Genomic DNA, 9,785 nt, shown 5'->3' on the forward strand with positions numbered 1-9,785 from the left:
GCGACTAGAACTTGCTGGTGTAAAAGGTCATGGTCATTCCAAAGAGGTTTCTGAGAAAGTTCGTTTTTTTTTTCCTTCTTTCTTTCCTTTTGTATTGGCTTCTCAGTAAGTTCCAGCATCTTCGGTGAGCTGCCCTCATCCTTTTGTAAGTTCTTTCACTTTGGAGGACTCGACCTCTCAGCCTTCCAAAAAATCTGGATCCCAAACTGTGACCTTCATTTACAACATTCCCAAACAAACAATGTTGATTTGTGGAGCACACAGTTTTATGAAGCCCTTCTAAGAGAGCAGGTCTCTGTGCATTAATATCCGAAAGACTCGTTCTCATTGGTGCCTGTGGGCCATGATTGTGGGGATGACATAAAAATTTTAGCTCCAAAGCTCTTTCACAGAAAGCCCAGTTCAGAGACAGGCTAGGACAATGGGCTGAAAATGATCTTGGCCTTTCAAGGGCTTTATCCTCTCCAAAGTTCCAGTGTGAGAACCTGATCTCCCAGAAAGTATTACTTTTATTGCCAACCTTAGAGAATCACTGGCAAAACTAATTAAAGAATTTGAACCTCATTCTGTCTTTCATTAGCTGACCTTCAACCAGGGGCTGGACTCAAAACAAAGCCGCTCTCAGCCAACAAGATATAGAATGCGAGGCTCTCACCAGGGTAAAGGGGGCTGCACGCTCTCATTCTCCTCTTTGAAAGAGCTACTTGAACGCAAAATACCTCGCTTTTTTTTCCTTTATACAATGGAAAAAGCGTTGGGTTGCCATCAGAAATAATGAAGTTTGAAGTTCCTGAAAGTTATTCATTTATTGGACCCGAATTTCCACCCTTTCCTTGAATTCCAGGAGCCAGGTCAAGACAGTGAGCTCTCATGGAAAATTAAGCACTTTTGCAAAGGTGCTTAAAAAAAACAAAACACTTGTTTCAGGTTTCAGACTCTTAAGGGGATGATGGTCATTGATTTCCAGGCTGAAGACAACGATGTAGACTTCCAGGTATGAAGAGACTGACGTGGAATCTGACCAGTGTACCTGAAAGGCCTCTGCCATCAGATGTTTGGTCCCATCCTCAATAGTCATGCTTCTTGTTCTTTATTTTCCCTACATGTTAAGATCGCATAGTTTGGCAGTCATATAATGATCCTACAGAATGATATTTATTGATTGAATATCTTGGCTGATTGAAGAATAACTATTTTAAGATTGTGAAATGATTTTTGAAAGTTACATCATTATCTACTGAAGTGAAGGAATCTATTATAGCACACACCTTTCCTAGTTTGTTATACAGCTGACATACATTTAAGGAAGAGGGGACGTGAAGGGGGCTCCTGGAAAAAAAAGTTTATTTTATCGATATGGAAAAATATTAGGCTTAGAGATTCATATATATTTTTTTTAAAACCAAAGAACAGAAACACAAATGCTATTTTACTTTAAAATGTTTTTTTGTTTTCCTGTTTTAACTTTGGTAACAATGGAACAAAAGTTTGCGTGACAGTCATCCTATGAAAATAAAGGGTGGATCTCCTTTCTCTAGTTGTTCACTTGCCTTGCTAACCTGATTTATTGTTATCCGACTGATTAGTCTGTATAATCCTGTTAGAACGTTCACAGTCGAGATTGCCTCTCTGAACAGGCTTTTCCAAATGCATTTTACTTTGAGTCAAAACCTCTTCAATTCAGAGCAAAGCTAAGTATAAGAGTGGCTAAACGTAAGGATAGACCGAAGCATGGGCTCAGAATCGGAGCTCATGCAGTCCTCCTCAGTCTGGTTGGAGCACTGTTCTTGCTGTGGCTTGCCTTAGGATGTCACCCAGGGAACCGGATGCAGTGCTTCGGCATGTCATGTAAACCCCTCACTCTGGAGACCTAATCTTCAATGTGCCAGAAAGATTCTCTTGCAAATTACCAAATAGTTGACTTTGAAAATTTGGTGAAAGATTTATGTGGGGTGATCAATGAGTGAAACGACACTATGCAATCCCAGAAAGATGCAAAAAGTAAGAAAAAGAAAACGGAAATTAACATTCTTGGATTATTTGACCATGAAAGCACAAAAATTGCTTTAAATAAAGGCTTCTGTGACAATGGGATCTTGAAAGAATTGCAACTGAGATCCAATGAAAAATGAAAGAGTATGTAGTTTTCAAAAAAATCTCTGTACTCAATTGTGCTATGTAGAATATACACTATTTTTCATGTCCCTAAACAAAATCTTGGGTGTATTCCATAACTTCCTGGTCACATTTGGTAATTAAAACTTAGTGTGGCTTAATTTAAACCCTTAATTGCATATCCAATTTACAGCTAGATCTGTGACTCTGGCTGCTTAGAAAGAGGGTGGGGGCAAGATCTGGATCTGGATCAATGCTATTCTCTCCCTCCTTTAGGCCCAGCTCCTCAGGAGCCAGAAGAAGGACTAGGGGACTCAGAGAAATCCCTCTTTAAATGTCCTCTTGCCCTTGGAAGGGAGGCACCTCTGGGCATCGTCCTGTTTTTCCCTGGTTCCCCATAACCTATAGTGGTTTCCACATAGCTGGTGTATGTGTCATTAGACATCCCCCCACTCTCCCAGTGCAGCCTTGTCTGCCGTGAGCCCTGTGTGGATATCCCAGGTCTTGATTTGGTGGCTTCTGGAGGAATCCCATGGCTCCAGCACCACCACTAATGCTTGGGCTCCTTCATGTGGAGCTGGAGTCCTTTTTCGTCACCTAAACATGGAAGAAAACTAGGTGGGTTGAGTTCTTTTCCCACGTATTTCTGCTATAGTCCCTCCAAGTTTCGATACTCATATATTCAGAAATTTCTAGACTGAAGGAAAGACACACATTGCATATTCCTGTGTGCCTTGTCCCACCTCAGGGCTGTGCGTCAAGCTTGGCAGCAGTGGAACAATCCTCTGTCACCCTGAGGGGTAGTGTCTGGTCCTTACGCATTATGGCTTCTTGATGGGTCTTGTTAGAATATAACTGTATCTTTATTTCCAGTGGTATTAAGTATCTTGTTTTACTAGAAAAAATGGATTAGACTTAAAAGTGACTTATTTGGGGGAAAATGTGGTTCTAAAAATTGTAATTTATGTGGTAATGGTCAATTGGATGAAAGATTACATTTCACGCAGAGTATCTGAATTATTCATTTTCAAATTGATTTTTATACATAGGACTCAAAACAGAAACTTTTTCTTGATGAAAATTAGAGGAAGGAGACTGAACTGAGCTTACCTTCCCAAATCACAGGCAGTGTCACAGGTCAGATAAAGTCAGAGTCATGGAACATATGTTATATCATATTCCCACTTGATCAGAATCCTCTTGAGAATTCAACTACTGACTTAGAGCCTGAAACTCTTGGGTCCACTCATGTATACATCCTTTCTCCCGTCCATTCACCCATCTATCTATCTATCCATCTCAGTGTCTTGATTGTTATCAAAGTGTTATTATACAGTGTTTTATTATGTGGTCCAGAGATCAACTGCATCTGGGGTATGCATTTTTAACAAGTACCCCACGTAAGTCCCATTAAAGTTTGAAGACCTAATGAGAAGTTAGGTTCTGAAGACTATGGAAGGGCACTTTCTTACCAGTAAAATCAGTTGTCAGTCACCTCAGTGATGTTTTTCCAGGCATGACTGCCTCATGAAGAAACTTCCCTTGAAACATGTCCAATATATTTTATTCCCATGCAAACTTTAACGTGCACGTGAATCAAGTGAGTCTCCAGTGCTTGCTCAGTATGTGGAAGTTTTTGTAAAGTGCATTCAGAGAGAGTTCAAATCATAAAGCAAGCTGACTCCCTTCCCTCTAGCTTCATACCACCCAATGGTAAGTACTTCTTTGCCATCTGAAATTATTGTTTATTTACTGCTCATTCCTTCTCAAACCTGAGTGTAAACTCTGGTGTTAAGCACCACCACCTTGCTCGCTCTGATCCCAGCAACTGCTTCAGCAGCCGACACATAAGAAGCATCAGTTAGTGTCTGTTAATGTCAACAAGCCACATAAATTTTCATGAGTAAAACACAAATTTTGTCAAAATAACCAGAAGACACTGAAGTGAATTAGAGACCACAGTGGATTGAAGAATGGTTAGGGTTAACTTTGGAAATATTCCTAGAGGTATCCATCTTGAGCTGAAATCAAAAAACCCTTCTGAATGGTGCAGAGAATGAAATGTAGGAACTGGTTCCTCTTCTGTAGACTAGTTTAAGCAAAGGCCTTGAGGTAGAAATTAAGAAAAGGGTTTTGAAAAAACAAGAAGGTCAGCTTAGCTGGAGCAGAGAGAAGTCACAGTGAGAGGGGCATGAGGGTGGGGTAGGCGGAGGAGAGCTGGAATCAATGGTCAGAAGTTTATATTTGGTCCAGATGGTGATAGGAAGCCACTGGAGGGCCATGTTTACACATTTTCAAAATCCAATTAGGATACCACATGTTTTTATGGTCTAATCACCCATTTTGGACCCATTAAATAAATTAGTTGAAAGAGAAAAACAAAGGAAAAAAATAAAACTATGTGTCATTTGATAGCATTAGGAAATCATGGAATAAATGTGTGAAATTGGAATGTTTGACCTGGAACCAAATTAATCCAAATATGGTCTTGATGACTGAGTCTTGAACTGAACCAGGCCCACACTGATATTTGAAAATATGAACAGTTAAGAATGAAAAAAAAAAAAAAAAAGGAAATGATGGTGGTTTGGGTGAGGAAAATAGGCATCTCTGTCCTTTTGAATGGTTTAAACATTGCTTTCTGAGGGCGGAAGGCTCAGCCAGCTGATTTCTCATGCTCAAGTCCAAGCTCTAGAGTCAAACAGTTCTATAAGAACACTGGTTGATACACATGAGGAGGAAGCAGCTGTTTCAGTGGAATTCCCTCTGGAGAAGAAGGAAGTCCAGCCATCCAGATGGGATCAGGCAAAGGCAGGAGGCGAGGAGAGAAAGCAGGCATGGGAAAGAGGGCCTGGGATTTGGTGTGACACCTACTGTCTATCCTTTTCTCAGCCTTAGCCACATTATTTTTTAGAACCCCGTAACTCAGTATGGTTCTCCAACTGTGACGTCTACAACCCTTGGGGGCTTATTAGAAATACAGAAATTTAGACCTTACCCCATACTTCCTAAAGATGAATCTGCAACTATAGCGATATTTCCCAAGTGATTCATAAGCACATTAAAGATTGAGAAGCACTGTGTTAGAGCATTTGGAGACAACGTGATAAGATAAAATGAGAATTGAGAAAAGTGAGAGAATTGTAGTTGCATGGGCGAGGAAACAGTGTACATAGTCCTCCCTGGTCCCCAACAATTGAACCTGGATAGATTACAAGAATTGCTACAGACCCAGCCACATATATCCAGCCATGGAGCTTCAGACTCACAGGTGTACATTTGTGTGAACAAATAGAAGTGTTTGGGAATGCATCGGTGGGAGAATGGCCTCTATTGCAACCCCAAATCAGCTTATTTTTTTCTCTTTACGATGTGACTTTGGAGCTACTATCTATCTATTCCCCGAATTATATCCAGTTCCTTTCATCAACTACATTTTATGTTCTTTCCCTGTTTCACTTTATATTCCACCCTTGTACCTTTCTTGAGTAGAGCCTCAGGTCAACCAATAACAGAGGACACCAAATCAAGACAGATCTGAAACCATTTTCCATTCAGCTGGAAAAGTAATAATTCCCCAGTTTCTCAAGTGTGGAAATTTCCCAGAACCAGCCTCTTTCCAGGGCCTGGGGACCCTCCCTCATTAGGTCTAGAGAACTTTCCCTCACTCTTAAGTATTTATTTATACTCCTATGAGGTTCCAGACTTGAAATGCTCACACTCCACTCTGACACTTCTGGTCAGCTCTCCAACTCCTTATTGCCTTTCTTTGTAGTTGTCTGTTTGCTTTGTTTTGTTTTATTTTGTCTTTGTAAAGGGCAGTGAACTATAATACTGAAGGGCAGCGGCTTGTATCTGACAGATCTGGGTTCAACCCAGTTCCACTGCTCTGTGATCCTGGTCAACTTATTCAGCCTCTAGGATAGACACTGAATTTCTTTATCTGTAAAATAGAAGTCATAATACCAGCTGCATAGATATTTGTCAGTATTGAAGAGACAATGTTACTTACCTAAAGTTGTCAGCGCGACACCTGCACATAGCAAGTGTTCAAAAAATAGTAAATGGTTGCTCCCTGGGGCTTTCAATGGTAAATTCATTAGGTAACCTTGACTTAGAAGAAATGTTAGTACATCCAATGCCTCATTTATATTTTGATCACTTCAATTCTCTCTAGACAGGGCTGCCCTAAGATTCACATAGATTTTTAAGTAAGGAGACTGCCACCCACACACTCAATTACACTAATCTTATATCCAGAGAAACTAAAAGAAAAACTAAAATAAAGCAGAAGAATGAAAAATCAGGAAATGTATTGTGATAAAGCTCTGGGTGTACTTTTTGGACTCTCAGGATCTATGCTGAAAATTCTAAATGGAAATTCTAAATGAGATGGAAATTCTAAATTCTCAAAAGAGATTGACCTTGTTTAGATATTTCCACTTTCAGAACTCTTATGAATTTCTGTTTAAGTGAATTACTTGGTTGCCAACACACTCATGCCATCTGCAAGTCACCATTGATAATCCACGTAAACAACCTCTGATAAAGTCTTATATTATTATTTTATTTTTAACTAAGTCACTTATGTGATTGCAAAAAGTTTTGTCCCACGCAATGATAAATGCAAATGGCATTTCACTTCAAATGCGGAAATAATTCATGATTTCTCCTCCTTTGGCTGACCAGCGGTTTATCACAGGTCGTTTACATAGAGCTGGATGGCTTGGTAAACTAATCACTAAGCCCTTTCATGTGGTACTGTGTTCTCAGTACATCATGTGAAATTAGTTTGATGATTTCAGTTCCTTCCCTTGGGATCCATAACGCAGTTCGTAGATGAACCCAAAACAATTTGGCTGAACCCACCAGCCTGGGTCCACATCGGGGACAGTTGTGTCTTGATGTTGGATTCATCGGTGGCCTGTGAGTCAGTCCTGACTTCTGAGAAGGAAGCTGTGGCTGAGGACTTAGATAAAAATATAGTAATAAAAAGGTGGTGATTTGTGTGTGCATGTGTGCACAGGTGTTGTGTATGTATGCACATACGTGTGTGCGTATGTGACTGTACTGATGAGCTGATTTAGGAGGCAAATATTCTGACAGAATTTCAAGTGCTATTTAATACAATTTTGATCATGACCTATTTTAGTTGATGTTTTTAAAAAAGAGACATTAACTTTAGATTTTTTTCCCTCTAATTTATTTATCTTCCTAATCTATCACAATATTTCTGGCCCCACATACTTTTCCAAAACTTTCCTACTCTTCTGTCAAAAGATGAGGTCTGAGTGCCCTGTCCTGGGGGAGATTCTGCAGGCGTTAGTGACCGCCCAGTGAGTCAGGTATTGAAATGTTGGGACTGTGAGGCCCCAGGACTTCCAGGACCAGTCCATAAAGAGTTTACAGCTCTTCTCTCTCTCCGTCTCAGACTCTCCCCACATGTGCCTTGGGAACCCTGAGCTGACATGTAAGAAGAGCAGGATCCTTAAGGCTGCCGTGCTGGAGGTGTCCTGGGGAGAGACCACAGCACAGAGAGACAAGTGCCTGGCAAGCCCAGGGGTCCAGCCCCCAGCTGCTCCCGGCTCCTAACTGTGGCCTGAACATGCATGTGTCTCAGGAGCTTCCAGATGATCCCAGGCCCCCCCCCTCACGCTGCCCTAATCCACGCCCAGTAGACCCAGCCTTTCAGAGTGAGCCAGTGGAGCAGAGATACGCGACCCCCACCAAACTCTGCCCAAATTGCAGATTGATGAGCAAGTAAGTGTTATGATGGTTTTAAGTTAGTACATTTTGGGTGATTTATTATACAATAATAGATAACTGGAGCATACATTATGTGAAATTAACTTGATGATTTCTTTTTTTTTTTCCTTTAGGGAATTATTTTGGAGGGAACCATAACCCAAGTCAAAGACAAACCAAAACATTTGACTGAATCCACCAACTTCTGTTCACACAGGGGGACAGTTGTGACTCGCTATTGATGTTGTGAAAGTCAGTGAGCCAATTTTGGCTTCTGAGAAGGAGGCTTTGCCTGGAGAAGCAGATAATAATATTTTGTTGAAAAGTGTGTAACACATTGTACCAGTACTGATTTCCTGGTTTAATGCTGAACTAGAGTTACGTAAGACAAAACCACTGGGGAAACTGGCAAAGGGTCATGGGACCTCCCTGTGCTATCTTACAACTGCACAGAAATCGAATTATTTCAAAAAAAATTTTGAGTGGTTAAGTATGAGTGCGCGTGTGTGTGTGTGTGTGTGTGTGTGTGTGTGTGTGTGTCTATGGCGAGTGGACTGATTTGGTATGGCAGATATTAAGGGACTCCTTAATAAAAGTTTGATCATTACATAGAATAGTTACTTAAAAACAACAACAAAAAAATCAAATTTAGATATTTTTATTAATTCAGTCACTTCCTTCACCTCACGTCAAATTTAAGAATTGAGAAGGGGCATTTTACTTCCATCTTTTCAGTCAATCAGCACAATTTTGGAAAAGGCATAATAAATATTGATTAAGAGGAACTGAAAACTAAACAAATGCCAGCCTCTCCAGTGAGTCCCAATTCTTCCAGGTATTGTGAGGATGTGTGATCGTGAGTGCCAGACTGGAGATGGTGGTCACTGAAGAAGAAAGCTACCAAGCTTGATGTTAATCTTAGGATCAGTCTGAAATGATTACTAACGAGATGGATTTTTAAACAAGGGCCAACAAAACTGGGGAGAATTGCACAGCGACACCAGATTTTTGCTAAATTTTTACTAAACTTTCTGAATTCCCCTTCTGTTGTTATTATTAGATTTATTTTACTAACAGATGGAGGAATATGGAAGACCCCTAAAAACACATTAGGGATCTGACACAGCATTTGTAGCACCTATATGAACAGGCTGGAGAAATTGGGGATGACCAAATGGAACTGTAGAGTATATGATTTGTCCACATGTAGCATGGACATGTATGCTGAAAATCCATTCAGTTCCCAATAAACTACCTGTGAACTGTGATGTTTTTAAACAAAATGATAAGTATTACTCCTGGCAGAACTTTTTAATTAAATGAGAGATACAATTTTAGGCAGGAAATAGTGGTATGAATTGTTGACACTGAGAAGATTTTTTTCTCCCCAATAGTCTGATATCGAAGGAATCAGGAATGAAAAGAGGGACAATGAAACAGAGATGGAGTTCAAATAAGATCCTCTTGTCTCAGTAAGAAGGCTGATTAATTAATAGTGGAGTGAACAGAAGCTTTTTGCTTTGCATTAGTTTGATGGTTTGTGTGTGTGTGTGTATGTGTGTGTGTGTGTGCTACTTTTAAGCAATCGATTCAGTGAAATAAAGTAGTGTAGAGTATTACTGAAAGTTATTGTGATCAGGGATTTTCAAATTCAGCTGATCAATACGTCCTGTGTCATTTTAGAAATGTATATTCCCAGGCCCAACTCCAAACCTTGTGAGTCAGAATCTCTGAAAGTAGAGCCCTACATTCCACATTGTTAAGTGCCCTACATGTTATTCTTAATATTACCCAGGTTTGCAGAGCTTGGTAGAAATGAATGGATGTTTCAGTTTCCATCCTTCTAGTGACACTGGCACAAGGCTATTTCTATTCAACTGCATTGAGATAACAAGACTGTCCATGGCAGATTCCTGGTAGAGCCT

The sequence above is a fragment of the Rhinolophus ferrumequinum genome, chromosome 20 (genome assembly GCF_004115265.2).
Source record: "Rhinolophus ferrumequinum isolate MPI-CBG mRhiFer1 chromosome 20, mRhiFer1_v1.p, whole genome shotgun sequence".
In the NCBI taxonomy this organism is placed as follows: domain Eukaryota; kingdom Metazoa; phylum Chordata; class Mammalia; order Chiroptera; family Rhinolophidae; genus Rhinolophus; species Rhinolophus ferrumequinum.